Source organism: Monodon monoceros, unplaced genomic scaffold (assembly GCF_005190385.1).
Source record: "Monodon monoceros isolate NGI ecotype Baffin Bay Population unplaced genomic scaffold, NGI_Narwhal_1 Super_Scaffold_2, whole genome shotgun sequence".
NCBI lineage: Eukaryota > Metazoa > Chordata > Mammalia > Artiodactyla > Monodontidae > Monodon > Monodon monoceros.
In genome coordinates, this window is record NW_021703776.1 from 61,550,983 (window position 1) to 61,566,378 (window position 15,396).

Below are 15,396 nucleotides of genomic sequence, written 5' to 3' on the forward strand. Positions count from 1 at the left end.
CATCAGACTAAAAAGTTTCTGTACAGCAAGGGAAACCATCAACAAAATGAAAAGGTGACCTGTGGAATGGGAGAAAATATTTGCAAATCATATATCTGATAAAGAATTAATATCCAAAATATATAAAGGACTCATACAACTCAATAGAAAAACCCCCAAACAATCCAATTTAAAAATGGACAGAGGAACTGAATAGACATTTTCTCAAAGAAGATATCCAGATGGCCAACAGGTACATGAAATGTGCTCAATAATACTAACTATCAGGAAAATGCAAATCAAAACCACAATGAGATACTGTCTCACACCTGTTAGAATGGCTATCATGAAAAAAGACAAGAGATAACAAATGTTAGTGAGGATGTGGAGAAAGGAGAACCCTTATTCATTGTTGATAGGAATGTAAACTGGTGCAGCTACTATGAAAAACAGTATGAAGGCTCCTCAAAAAATTAAAAATAGAACTACCATATGATCCAGCATCCCACTTGTGGTTATATATCCAAAGGAAATGAAAACAGGAGTTTGAAGAGATATCTATACTCCCATGTTCACTGCAGCATTATTCACAACAGTCAAGTTATGGAACAACCTAAGAACCATCAATAGATGAATGGATAAAGAAGAAGTGGTAGATACATATAATGGAATATTATTCAGCTATGAGAAGGAAGGAAATCCTGCTATTTGTGACATCATGGATGGATGTTGAGGGCATTATGCTAAGTGAAATAAGCTAGACAGAGAAAGACAAAATGCTGCATTCACTTATGGGGAATCTAAAAAAAAAGTTAAACTCATAGAAACAGACAGTAGAAATTCTAACAGACACTCAGAGAGAGGTTCAAATACTGGTAATTATGACCACTGTATTTTAAAAATTTTCTTATTTTAATTTAGCTTTGTTGAGGTATAATTAACATATAAAATTGTAAGATATTTAAAGTGTACATCATGGTGATTTGATATAGGTACACATTGTTTAAGGATTCTCCCCATTTCAAGTGGCATGATATATTTAAAGTGATGAAAGGGAAGAACCTACAACCAAGATTACTCTACCCGGCAAGGATCTCATTCAGATTCCACAGAGAAATCAAAAGCTTTACAGACAAAAGCTAAGAGAATTCAGCACCACCAAACCAGCTCTACAACAAATGCTAAAGGAACTTCTCTAAGTGGGAAACACAAGAGAAGAAAAGGACCTACAAAAACAAACCCATAAAAATTAAGAAAGTGGTCATAGGAACATACATATTGATAATTACCTTAAATGCGAATGGATTAAATGCTCTAACCGAAAGACACAGGCTCACTGAATGGATACAAAAACAAGACCCATATATATGCTGTCTACAAGAGACCCACTTCAGACCTAGGGACACATACAGACTGAAAGTAAGGGGATGGAAAAAGATATTCCATGCAAATGGAAATCAAAAGAAAGCTGGAGTAGCAATACTCATATCAGGTAAAATAGACTTTAAAATAAAGAATGTCACAAGAAACAAGGAAGGACACTACATAATGATCAAGGGATCAATCCAAGAAGAAGATATAACAATTATAAATATATATGCACCCAACATAGTAGTACCTCAATACATAAGGCAACTGCTAACAGCTATAAAAGAGGAAATTGACAGTAACACAATAATAATGGAGGACATTAACACCTCACTTACACCAATGGACAGAACACGCAAAATGAAAATAAATAAGGAAACAGAAGCTTTAGATGACACAATAGACCAGATAGATTTAATTGATATTTATAGGACATTCCATCCAAAAACAGCAGATTACACTTTCTTCTCAAGTGCGCACGGAACGTTCTCCAGGATAGATCACATCTTGGGTCACAAATCAAGCCTCAGTAAATTTAAGAAAAATGAAATCATATCAAGCATCTTTTCTGACCACAACACTATGAGATTAGAAATGAATTACAGGGAAAAAAACGTACAAAACACAAACATATGGAGGCTAAACAATACGTGACTAAATAACCAAGAGATCACATTAGAAATCAAAGAGGAAATCAAAAAATACCTAGAGACAAATGACAATGAAAACATGATGATCCAAAACCTATGGGATGCAGCAAAAGCAGTTATAAAAGGCCAGAAACAAGAAAAATCTCAAATAAACAATCTAACCTTACACTTAAAGGAACTAGAGAAAGAAGAACAAACAAAACCCAAAGTTAGCAGAAGGAAAGAAATCATAAAGATCAGAGCAGAAATAAATGAAATAGAAACAAAGAAAACAATAGCAAAGAGCAATAAAACTAAAAGCTGGTTCTTTGAGAAGATAAACAAAATTGATAAACCATTAGCCAGACTCATCAAGAAAAAGAGGGAGAGGACTCAAATCAATAAAATTAGAAATGAAAAAGGAGAAGTTACAACAGACACCGCAGAAATACAAAGCATCCTAAGAGACTACTACAAGCAACTCTATGTCAATAAAATGGACAACCTGGAAGAAATGGACAAATTCTTAGAAAGGTATAACCTGCCAAGACTGAACCAGGAAGAAATAGAAAATATGACCAGGCCAATCACAGCTAATGAAATTGAAACTGTGATTAAAAATCTTCCAACAAACAAAAGTCTGGGACCAGATGGCTTCACAGGTGAATTATATCAAACATTTAGAGAAGAGCTAACACCCATCCTTCTCAAACTCTTCCAAGATCTAGCAGAGGGAGGAACACTCCCAAACTCATTCTATGAGGCTACCATCACCCTGATACCAAAACCAGACAAAGATACAACAATAAAGAAAATTACAGACCAATATCACTGATGAATATAGATGCAAAAATCCTCAACAAAATACTAGCAGAGTCCAACAACACATTAAAAGGATCATACACAATGACCAAGTGGGATTTATCCCAGAGATGCAAGGATTCTTCAATATACGCAAATCAATCACTGTGATACACCATATTAACAAACTGAAAATAAAAACCATACAATCATCTCGATAGATGCAGAAAAAGCTTTTGACAAAATTCAACACCCATTTATGATAAAATCTCTCCAGAAAGTGGGCATAGAGGGATCCTACCTCAACATAATAAAGGCCATATATGACAAACCCACAGCAAACATCATTCTCAATGGTGAAAAACTGAAAGCATTTCCTCTAAGATCAGGAACAAAACAAGGATGTCCACTCTCACCACTATTATTCAACATAGTTTTGGAAGTCCTAGCCATGGCAATCAGAGAAGGAAAAGAAATAAAAGGAATACTAATTGGAAAAGAAGTAAAACTGTCACTGTTTGCAGATGACATGATACTATACATAGAGAATCCTAAAGATGATACCAGAAAACTACTAGAGCTAATCAATGAATTTGTTAAAGTTGCAGGATACAAAATTAATGCACAGAAATCTCTTCCATTACTATACATTAATGATGAAAAATCTGAAAGAGAAATGAAGGAAACACTCCCATATACCATTGCAACAAAAAGAATAAAATACCTAGGAATAAACCTACTTAGGGAGACAAAAGACCTGTATGCAGAAAACTATAAGACACTGATGAAAGAAATTAATGATGATACAAACAGTTGGAAAGATATACCATATTCTTGTATTGGAAGAATCAGTGTTGTGAAAATGACTATACTACCCAAAGGAATCTACAGATTCAATGCAATCCCTATCAAATTACCAATGGCATTTTTTACAGAACTAGAACAAAAAAATCTTAAAATTTGTATGGAGACACAAAAGACACCGAATAGCCAAAGTAGTCTTGAGAGAAAAAAACGGAGCTGGAGGAATCAGACTCCCTGACTTCAGACTATACTACAAAGCTACAGTACTCAAGACAATATGGTACTGGTACAATAACAGAAATATAGATCAATGGAACAGGGTAGAAAGCCCAGAGATAAACCCATGCACCTATGGTCCACTAATCTATGACAAAGGAGGCAAGGATATACAATGGAGAAAAGACAGTCTCTTCAATAAGTGGTGCTGGGAAAACTGGACAGTTACATGTAAAAGAATGGAATTAGAACACTCCCTAACACCATACACAAAACTAAACTCAAAATGGATTCGAGACCTAAATGTAAGACCGGACACTATAAAACTCTTAGAGGAAAACATAGGAAGAGCACTCTTTGACATAAATCCCAGCAAGATATTTTTTGATCCACCTCCTAGAGTAATGGAAATAAAAACAAAAATAAACAAATGGGACCTAATGAAACTTAAAAGCTTTTGCACAGCAAAGGAAACTACAAACAAGACGAAAAGACAACCCTCAGAATGGGAGAAAATATTTGCAAACAAATCAACAGACAAAGGATTAATCTCCAAAATATATAAACAGCTCATGCAGCTCAATATTAAAAAAACAACGCAATCCAAAAATGGGCCAAAGACCTAAATAGACATTTCACCAAAGAAGACATACAGATGGCCAAGAAGCACCTGAAAAGCTGCTCAAAACCAGTAATTATTAGAGAAATGCAAATAAAAACTACAATGAGGTATCACCTCACACCAGTTAGAATTGGCATCATCAGAAAATCTACAAACACCAAATGCTGGTGAGGGTGTGGAGAAAAGGGAACCTTCTTGTACTGTTTCTGGGAATGTAAATTGATACAGCCACTATGGATAACAGTATGGAGGTTCCTTAAAAAACTAGAAATAAAATTACTATATGACCCAGCAATCCCACTACTGGGCATATACCCAGAGAAAACCATAATTCAAAAAGACGTGCACCCCAATGTTCATTGCAGCACTAATTACAATAGCCAGGTCATGGAAGCAACCTAAATGCCCAGCGACAGATGAATGGATAAAGAAGATGTGGCACATAAATACAATGGAATATTACTCAGCCATAAAAAGGAATGAAATTGGGTCATTTGTAGAGACATGGATGGATCTAGAGACTGTCATAAAGAGTGAAGTAAGTCTGAAAGAGAAAAGCAAATATCGTACATTAACGCATGTATGTGGAACCTAGGAAAATGGTACAGATGAACTGGTTTGCAGGGCAGAAATAGAGACACAGATGTAGAGAACAAACGTATGGACACCAAGGGGGGAAGGTGACAGGGTGGTGGTGGTGGTATGATGAATTGGGAGGTTGGGATTTACATATATATACTAATATGTATAAAATGGATAACTAATAATAACCTGCTGTATAAAAAAATAAAATAAAATTCAAAAATTCAAAAAAAAAGGGTTTCCCCCCCATTTCAAACACATCCATCAACTCCCATATTTATCTCTTTTTTTTGGTGAGGAAATCTAAGTTCTACTCTCTTAACAAATTTTAATCATACAGTACAGTGCTATCAACTACGTGTTTTACATTAGATCTTCAGGCCTTATTCATTTCATAGTTGAAAATTTGTACCCTTTTACCAACCTCTCCCTATTTCCTCTATCCCCAGCCCCTAGCAGTTACTTTTCTACTAAAATCCTAGGACTTTTTTTTTTTTTTTTTCTAAAATTCTAAACTATGGGGATCATGGTGATGTTTGACCAGGGCTCCCTGACCTATACAGGCCTCTGCTATGGGGGTGATGGCTAGTCCTGGTGTCTGAGTGATTCCCTGGGCCCAGCAAAAGGACCGCATTTCCCGAGCCCTGAAGACAAGGGCTAACATCCCAAAATATGGACTCATTTTTCACTCTACCTTCATTGGTTGAGCAGCTGCTAAGAGCAAAGGCTGCATCTCCTGATACCTGGCAAACAAATGCAGTTTTGCCTCATGAATTGATTGCTTCTCTGAGGTACCCACCAGTGTGTTTGGGGAGAAGCTTCTAGAACAAGTTGAGGAGCAGCCGTCCTTCTGTGAGACTGGATAGATTCCACGAAATAATCTGGATGTCATGAAGGAGGTAATGGTTCAGAGGAAGTGGCTGCTGAGATTACTAGGAAGCTGGAGAAACAGGAGAAGTAGTGCTTGAAGAAGGAAAAGAAATGGCTGGCTGCAATTTCCCTGGCATCTTCAGAAAACAGTAGTAGTATTCTAGAGGGGTGTTGAGGAGATAAGTGAAAGTCCCAAAAAGAAGCAAAAGCAAAAACCCTAGGAGACTCCTTAGGAGAATGGAATAGAAGACCCATCCGTCTCCTCCAAATCCAAGAAAAAGAAATCTTTTTCCAAGGAGGAGCTGGTTAGTAGTGATCTTGAAGAGATAGCTGGCAGTGGAAGTCTTCCCAAGAGGAAGAAATCTTTGCCCAAAGAGGAGCCAGTTAATGACCCTGAAGAGTCAGGAAACAAGAGTGTCCCCAAGAAAAAGAGGAAATTCTCTTCCAAGGAGGAGCCACGCAGCAGTGGACCTGAAGAGGCCGCTGCCAGCAAGAACAGCAGCTCCAAGGAAAAGAAAAAGCTCCAAAAGCTGTCCCAGGAAAATGAGAATGGACATTTCCCTAGTGGGGCATAACTTGCAGAGATATTTCTCAATCCATCCCCTATAGTCCAATAAAAGTAAAAACATTTTCAAAAAAATCCTAAGACTAGATACTGAGACAAAAAGCTTTTGATACACATTATAAACTGTTTTATGTCAGGGAGATGGGCCAAATATATCCTTTTCTCAGCTATGTGTAATATCTGTGCCTACATCATGTATTATCATTTTTTAAAAATTTCAAAATCTCCACTTAATGGGCAAAAGTGATCTGTTAAATTTTCATAATTTAAAATAGTAGCAAAAAATATTTATTGGGCACTTGCCAGGTGCTACCACCTAAGACTGTGCTAAGGATTTAACCTTAACTTTCTCATTTAATTCTCAAAGCAACCCTGTAAATCAGGTCATTATTTTCATTTCAGGCACAAGAAAATTTAGGCTTGGCAAGATTAAGCAATTTGCCCCAGGTTGTGTCCTGTGAATGATTATTTTAACCTTGTTCATTTACTTAATGGGACAAATACTTTTAATTTTTTATGATGTTAAACGTTTTGATCTTTTTTGTTTTGGCTTCTGATCTTTGTATCATTCTAATGAAGACCTTTCCTATACTACGATTCTAAAATATTTTCATATGTTCTCTTAACTTTTCTGGAATTTAGTTTTAAGTATCGTATATAGTAGGGCTCTAATTTAATTTTTTTCCCAAGTGTATACCCTGTTATCCAAGCACCATTTGTGAATATTCTTTTTATAATTTGAAATGCTAATTTTCTTATATGCTGAATTCCCGTATAATCTGTAATTTGCTCTTAGACTCTATTCCTTTCCCTTGATTTACTTGTCCATAAATAGTGTATCTATAAAGAATGCCAATACTGTATTTAACAAATTTAATGTATAGTATGTTTTGATATGTGAGAGGAGTAATCATTCTTTATTAATCTTGTTTTTAAATATTTATAGGTTATTCTTGCTTTTTTTATACTTTCCTTTCAGGTTTGAAAAATAGTTTATTGAGTTCCATGAAAAAATCTGCTGGAATTTTGTCTAGCATTGCATCAAATCTATAGATTATTTTAGTGCATAACTGACATGTTTATATATTAATTCTTCCCATCCAGGAATATAATATGTCTTACTATTTATTTAGCTGTCCTTTTATGTCTTTTAGTAAAAATATTACTTTTTATCTATATTAGTTGTTTATTTGTTTGTTATAACTTCCCTGCGTCTTTCCTTCCTTCTTTCCTTTCACTTATGTGCCAAGTATGGTGGTAAACAATATGGTGCTAAGTATAGAAGTCTATGGCTTCATTAAGTTTGGAAAGGGAAATACAAAGTCAGTAGATAATCATAGAAATAGGTATAAAATCACAAGTGCTATGAAGGAAAAGATGCCATGATAATGAGGGTATATTTTAGGTGTATATTGCCTAATTTGGCCTTCCTAAGGAAGTTAAGATCTGAAAGTTGAGTTAGAGTCAGTGTGTTAGGAACTTAATTGCTTTGGTTGCTATTGTGAATGGCATATTTGTAACAACATTAAATTTTTTTTTTGGAGGGAATGGGAGGAAGTCTGGGAATATAATGTTATGTTGATAGTTATTTTTCTTGCTACACAAAAGATAATATTCTGCTCTATTCTGGCTTCCACTGGTGTTAAGGAGTCAACTTTTAGTCTAGCTGTTATTCTTTTGCTAGTTAATCTGTCTTTTCTCTATTGCTTTTAAGAAATTCTCTTTGCCTTTGGTGTTCTGCAGTTTCTCTGTTGGGTATCTAAGGGAGGATTTATTTTTACTTATCCTATTTGGAATTTATTTGGCGTAAACCTGGTCTTAGGATTAGTGCCTTTCAACAATTCTGGAAAATCTTCAGCTATTATTTCTTTGAATATTGCCTCTTTCATATTCTCTCCATTATCTCTTAATGAAAATCCAATTAGATACATGTTAGACCATCTTATGCTATTGTTCAAGTCTCTTAACTGCACTTGTATTTTCTGTCTCTGTGTTTCTTACTAATGCATTCTAGATTATTTCTTAGATGTATTTTCCTGTTTCCTAAATCACTGCTATTCGGAGACTAAATTCTATTGAAACTACTCTTGGAGTTTTATTAACTTTGTTAAGTCTAGTTATTATATTTATTATTTCTCAGAGTTTATTTGGTCCTTTTAAAAGTCTGCTTGGTGATTGATAAAATCTTTTATTCATATTTTTAATACCTGTTTTTATTTCCTTAAACATAAAATGTAGTACTTTTATTCTCTGTTGATAATTTCAGTAAATGAAGTCTTTGCATTTCTGATTATGCTATTATTTTTGCTGTCTCTTGCTCATATTGCCTCCAATTCCTTGTTTATTGTGATTTTTGCCTGTGAGGTCATATTCTTGGAACTTTATCCATGGGAATGATTGGTGTGTCCCTTCAAATATTTGAGTTGTCTTTTGTCAGGGATTTGGTGGTACTTCTAACCCAGGATCACTTTTACTAACTTCACAGATTGAGGCTTCTTGGGCAAGTCAATAGAGTGAATTTGGTCTGAAAACCCACATTAAGATCAGCTTGGGGGTTGTGAATTCTTAGGAGAGATGTTTTTCCTTTATCTCGTTCCAAGTTTTGAGATATGCACTTTATTTTGCTTTCTCTTGGGCTTGGGTGGGGGTGGGGGGAATGCTAGTTCGAAGTTCTCCTTACACTTAAGGTAGAGCCCTTTGTGGTCTTAGCTTTGTACCAGGGGGGAGAAAGATAATGTACAGGATCAATTGGATTTCCCACCTAGAGTGGGCTCCAAGGTTTTTCTCCTTTACTACATGTCATTTTGAGACTATGAAAACTGATGCTGAGGGTATATGATTTAAGAGATTGCCCCAGGGGTTCTGTTTACCTTTGTGGGTTCTCACGTTCACTTAGTGTTTGGCTTCTGAATTTTATTTACCTTTTTTTAAGGGGGGGCGCAGCATATTGATGTACTCAAAAATGCTGCTTTTAACAAACATTTTATTCAGTAATTTTAGTGGGAGAATCAGGGTTTTATCTGCTGTTCTCCTCATCTACTTAGTTTAGAATTTGTTTAGTTTTATTTACCTTTGCAAGCAATGCTTTTGGAAATAAGACAAGAATAAATAAATTATAGCAAAGAATTTACCAAGCAGCTGTATCAAGTTTTGTCTGCCAAAGTGAAATATTTAACATTTTCTATTTAAATCTGATGTTATTTATAAGCATACCAAGTGCATTTGTGATGTTAGGCCATGTTAAATTTGAAATCAGAAAGGAATTTAGAGATTATGTCATTAGAGTATCTACTTTATGCATAGTTTTCAGTTGGAGAAGCAGAATGAAGATTAGAAGATGTATAGGGTTGAATTCTGCCTCTGCTACTCACCAGCTGTGTGTCCTTAACAAACATCGAACTTTCCTGAGCCTTAGGTCTCTCTATAGTCAAATGAGAGCAATAGTTCTTGATCTTCCCAAGTTATAGAATAGTTGATAGAGTTGGATGTGTTAATAATATATGGGCCAGTGCTTGTAACCTGCTATTATTGTTAATTTTGAAGACTTTAATTTGCTTCTTTTAATCTCATGAGATTTCTGTGAGAGAAGGCCGTTAATGCATTTATAGATTGCTTACCTTTGTTCTACGTAACCTCTTGAAACCCACCTCATTTCTTTAGCCTTCTTTAATTTCCTCTCTGTATGACATTCTAGCTCAGTTAAGCTTTAGAGCATAGAGCAGACACCAAGAAATTTGAAAGCTGGTTTAGAAAGATTTATTGAAATGTACACGGAGTATTACCTAGTTATAAATGCCTTTCACATTTGTATCAGATGGAGCTATATTCCAGTGTTTTAGGATATAAAGTAAAACTAGTCTTTGATAGAGAATAGTAAAAGCCCATGCGATATCCAGTCAGTATTGGAAAGATTTTTGAAGTCAGTTGCCTTTTGATAGGATTAGATTGTCTACTTGTCAGCAGGGGGAGCCTTTGCCTCACTTTTTGATTCCAGAAGTCTGACAGTGGTGAGTTTGTAAAGAGCCAGCATATTATGGAAAATGCTTGTTTCCTCACCTAACCTAGGCCTGAATAGGTTTTGGAACCAGTTTTTCCTTTCTTCTTCTAACGGGAAAACTTTTTGTGCTTGTTTTCTGAGTTTTTTTTATACTAGTGGTATTTAAGTGCTGGTGCGGGGGTTCTTTAAAAGTGGTTCATGCTAGGATAAACTAGTGGTTTGTAAATGCTATGCCCCGTTAAAGTTTTAAATGGTCTTAAGGTAATGAAAAAAAATTAGCTAATGAAGTAAATTTTTCATAAAGCTAAAATTTGTTCAGTTAAAGAGCTATATTGAGGACTAACATTTTCTACTTCCTACTTATTTGTTTTACATTGTCTTTGTAGAAAATGTTGGTGATGATAGTCTTTATGTTTTTTTTTTTTTTTTTTTAAATATCCTTATTGGGCAGTTTACAAGGTTGACAACTTATGATGTTCCCCAGTAGTTTCTGAAATTTTATGGATCAGTGAAATTCAAGAGCCAAGTACTTTAGCAAATAAAGATTGGAACTTCTGAACTGAACCATTTCCAACTTCCTGGTCACCTTTTTTCCTAACTTTTCCCTGAGATGTTTACTTCCCTTTTACGCCTAAGGAGTGAGACTTAATGACTAAACTACTGTATCTGATGTTCAAGATATAAGTGTAGGTACTAGGGAAAGTTGGTTTGATTATTTAAGTGTGCTGTATTTGGAATTAAGATTAGCATGCATTCCTACCATGTTCCAGGTCCTGAACTGGGTAGTTTGCATATGTTCCGTACCTTTACAGCAATCCAGTGGGGTATAGAGATTGTGATAGGGTTTATTTTGCATGTGAAGAAACAGAGTGAACGAAATTAAACAAAATAGCCAAGTCATGTATCTAGAATGTGTCAGAGCAGGATTAAAACATTACCAGGTTGTCTTTTTGATTCAAAATCATTGCTCTTTCCACTACATATTAATACTTTATGCTACATTTGATACTTTTCCCATCTTTGCTCAATTTATTCTTTTATAATATACCATCCTGCTCTAAGAACAAGGAATAGCCAGAGAGTATCCTATTCAGTACCCTTTTGAGGGGTGCTTTTCCTGCTGGTAGTAATCCCTTGTTTCATATTACCCAGAGAAAGACTCTGTACCCAGGGCTCTAATAATTACTGAAGCTTTAAGGCTTAATCTGTGTATGTTTTTGCAGTTAGAGTTTTATGAAATACTGATGGATTTAAAGATCGTTCTGTTTCTTTGGTATCCTCTTTGGGCTGCCACAATTTATTCTTTATGGTTAAGTGATTTCCCTTCTCATTTATATATTTTCCTTTTGCCATCCTTTCCCACCCCACCTTTATTTCTTGTGTCTTTCTATTAGGCTTTATCTTTCTTAAGAGCAGAGTATTTCCTAGTGTATCTAATGTTGCACATACAATGAATACTTTGTCTTTTGACATAGTACTAAGCCCTGAAATAATTTAGAATTTCAGCTTCTTAAGTGTCACATATTAAAACTAATTGTTTTAGGGCCTTTTCCATACCACTTTTACTTTGCTGCTATTCATTCATTCATTGAATGATTATTTATTGATCTCTACTATATACTAGGGACTATTTGGGGTGGGAAGGTGTGGTGAATAAAGCATAATGCCAAATCTCAAGGGGTTTTCATGTGACTATGGTAATGTTATCAAATATCTTGGCCCACTTGATGATCATTGGCATCCTGAAACCTAGTACTACAGTTTGACATGGTTTTCTACTTCCATGTGAGTTCAGTTGACTTGAACAGATATTTTTGGAGCACTGACATATAAGGGACTATACTCAGTGCTGTGAGCCAGACCATGAAAACAAAATCGACTTACCTTCAAGGATTTTATGCTTCATTTATGGGAGTTGAGGAGGGGAGAGAAATATGCCAAATTTAGCTGTATCACCAGGAAAAATATTGTCAGTACTAATAGGCAGTGATGCAGAATGTACTAAGAAAGAATAGAGGAAGAGTGTGTTTTTTATGCCTAAAGGGGATTGGAGAAAGCTTCAAAATGGTTGGGTGCTGGGGATGGAGGATATGTAGAGGGATTTTATGAGGTTAAGGTGAGGGAATGATATCTGAGGTGAATTGAACTAGAGTAACAAATGCATAAGGGCATTTAGGGCAAGCTTATGTTACCTGAAGTATTTGGTGGTTGGGACTGGATGAGGAGTAGTAGTGAAAGTTCATTTAGCGGATACACTGAAGAGTTCTTTGGATATCCTGCTTATTAATTTCTACTTATTTCTGGAGACACTGGCGTACCTTTGAAGTTTTTGAGTGGGTTGATAATGTGATTCCATCTGTATATTAAGATGATTACTTTGGTATATTTGTTTTCATGACTTTTATTCAAGATATGGTATTTTAACTGCTTCTTTTAGAAGAATCCAAGGACATTTAACAGACCAAACAATGGTTAAGCGGCACATCAAACTTTGTGATAAGAATTGACAGTTCAGGAAACTTAAAGTCATTGTTGTCATTATCCCAAGTTCATTTTGATTTGCCTTTAAAATTGTATGAGTTTAGATGAAGTTGAACCTCAGCTGAGAATTTCCTGGCTTTAGTTATTTTTTTCACAACCTAATTTAATTGGTTGTAGTGAATTCAGTGTAGACTATAGTTTTTTCTTATTCCTTTTTTTTTTTCCCCCCCGGTACGCGGGCCTCTGCTGTTGCCGCTTCGCGGCATTTGGGATCCTCCCGGACCGGGGCACAAACCCGTGTCCCCTGCATTGGCAGGCGGACTCTCAACCACTGCGCCACCAGGGAAAACCTGCTTCTTTTGATACAATGACGATTTTAGGATTGAGAGTTAAGAATATATAAAAAGCAAATATTTAGCTTTTGGTGTTTTTGCTTTATTGGACTGTTAATATTGCAAATGAAGAATGTACAAAATGAAGAGGTATTTAAATTTTCTTTCTTTTTTAAATGATTTTTTGGGGAGAGTTTTCTGGATTTCTTATCATGGCTGGTTATTACCTTGAGAAGTTTACCTCACTTTGAAACCAGTTATTTAAAAAAATATATCTCCAACATTATACTCACCCTTTAAGAATTTTCCTTTTGGATGAAAGAGAAGAAAGGAATGCTAATAAATAATGGGCTCTGCTGTATGATATCATCTATCTTGTCTTTCGTATGTCACTCAGGGTCATCCTGCAAAAAACATCAATAAAAGAGAGTCAGGGTGGGGGGTAGGGGAAGAAAATGGGTATGTGTGTGTTGGGGGAGGGTACAGAGGCAGAGACAGCTCATTCCCAAATAGAGCTTTCTGACACACCCATAATGTACTTCTTTAGAGATTTCTTCAATAGTTATCATGTTAGAGAAATTGCTGTTTTGAGGAAAGTATACTTAAAATGGACAGAAAATCGTCTTGAATAGACAGCAGTTCACACAGACCTAGGTTTTGAGAGATTTTCCAAAGTTCTTGAAGTCTTAAAAATCCTTTGCTTTGGCAAAAAGTGTGAATTTCTGATTTGGTGTGTGCTCCTTCCCACATTAAATTTTATCCTTTTTGGTCTGAAGGATTTTTTTTCCTCTCAATTTTAAGTTTTTCACATAATTTGGTCTGTAAGGAAACAGGTAATCCAGTAATCTCAAACACTTACCATTTATTGAATGCTTATTAGGTACCAGCCAGTATGCATTTTTATTGTATTTTATTCTTACAGTAGCATCATTACAATCTTCTCCTCATACGACTGCTGTACAGATGAGGAAATTTGATAGAGCTTTCAGGGCTAAAATAAGGTTGCAGCAAATGTGGACTTAAGTTGTGGCTTTGCCATCAGTTCTGATGAGCATGCCTGCCATCTTCATCAGCAGTATCTCCCTCCACTCAACGCCCTCCCTCAGAGTTTACTGCTTTTATTCCTCTTCAAACAGAGCTTTCTTATAATCCTATAATCCAGGTGTCTGAATGGTGGGCTTTCTGCTTTTGCTTCTCTGAACGTTTGGCAAACTCTTTCTCAGCCTGCAAAACCCAAGTGTTATTTCTGTTCTGAAGCTTTTCTTCATCCTTCCAGATACAATTAATCATGCTTCCATAGCCTTTGTACGCCTCTGTTCTTACATTGTTATAACTCCCGTATTCACTGAACTTTCTGAGGGTAGCGACCGTCTCTCCTAGCATATACTAGGTACAGCAAATGTTTGTGGAATTTGTTGAATGAATGTGAATTCTGGAGAATGTTATCAAATCTTTCATGATCATTACATCTGACAAAGTAATTCACCCAATATTTTGTGGATGCAAGTGATAATAGGGCCTTCTTTTAAACTCTAACATTGCATTCATATTGAATCTATCACATGTAATGCTAATTTAATGAATGGTTGTAATTTCTTTATAATATGTTATTAACCTTGTTCACAGTTTAGGGGGGAAAATAGTGATAAATAGCTTAGTGGAACACACACTAGTGGTCTTTGTGAGGCTATTAAAATTCCTATTAAAATGAGAACATTAAAATGTCAAAAGTCAAGTTCATAGGAAGAGTTAGTATGTAGACCCAATTTTTATTTTCCTCAGTCTTAATTAGTCTCATGAATTATTTATTGGCATAACACTTAAATAATAGTTGAGAATTTGTATAATTTTTCTGCATTACATATTTAAAAATATTAGCCATTTAGCTCAACACATGTATCCTATTTGTTGTTTCCTCTGTTTTCTTAGGGCTTTAAATAAATTTTATTTATTTATTTATAACTGAGGTTTTAAACTTCGAATCTACTTGAATATTGCATTATTATTAGACACTAATTACTTTTCAAATGCTCAAATAAAAAAGAATATGAGGGAGAGAGTAATAAGAAAGAAGCTAGCTATTCTTTTATTCAATTAATTACCAATTATTAATTTTTAAGCATAGCCAAATAGTAGCATGTATCTCAAAA

General features: G+C 35.2%; 1 protein-coding gene and 1 non-coding gene across 6 annotated transcripts in view; both read left to right on the forward strand.

The window, feature by feature from the left end:
• Nucleotides 1-15,396, forward strand: part of BBS9 (Bardet-Biedl syndrome 9) — a 449,627-nt gene that overhangs the window by 73,042 nt on the left and 361,189 nt on the right. The window lies entirely within an intron of this gene.
• Nucleotides 5,524-5,609, forward strand: LOC114902141. Its single transcript, XR_003795373.1, has one exon. It is a non-coding gene; the product is annotated as a small nucleolar RNA SNORD86 (small nucleolar RNA).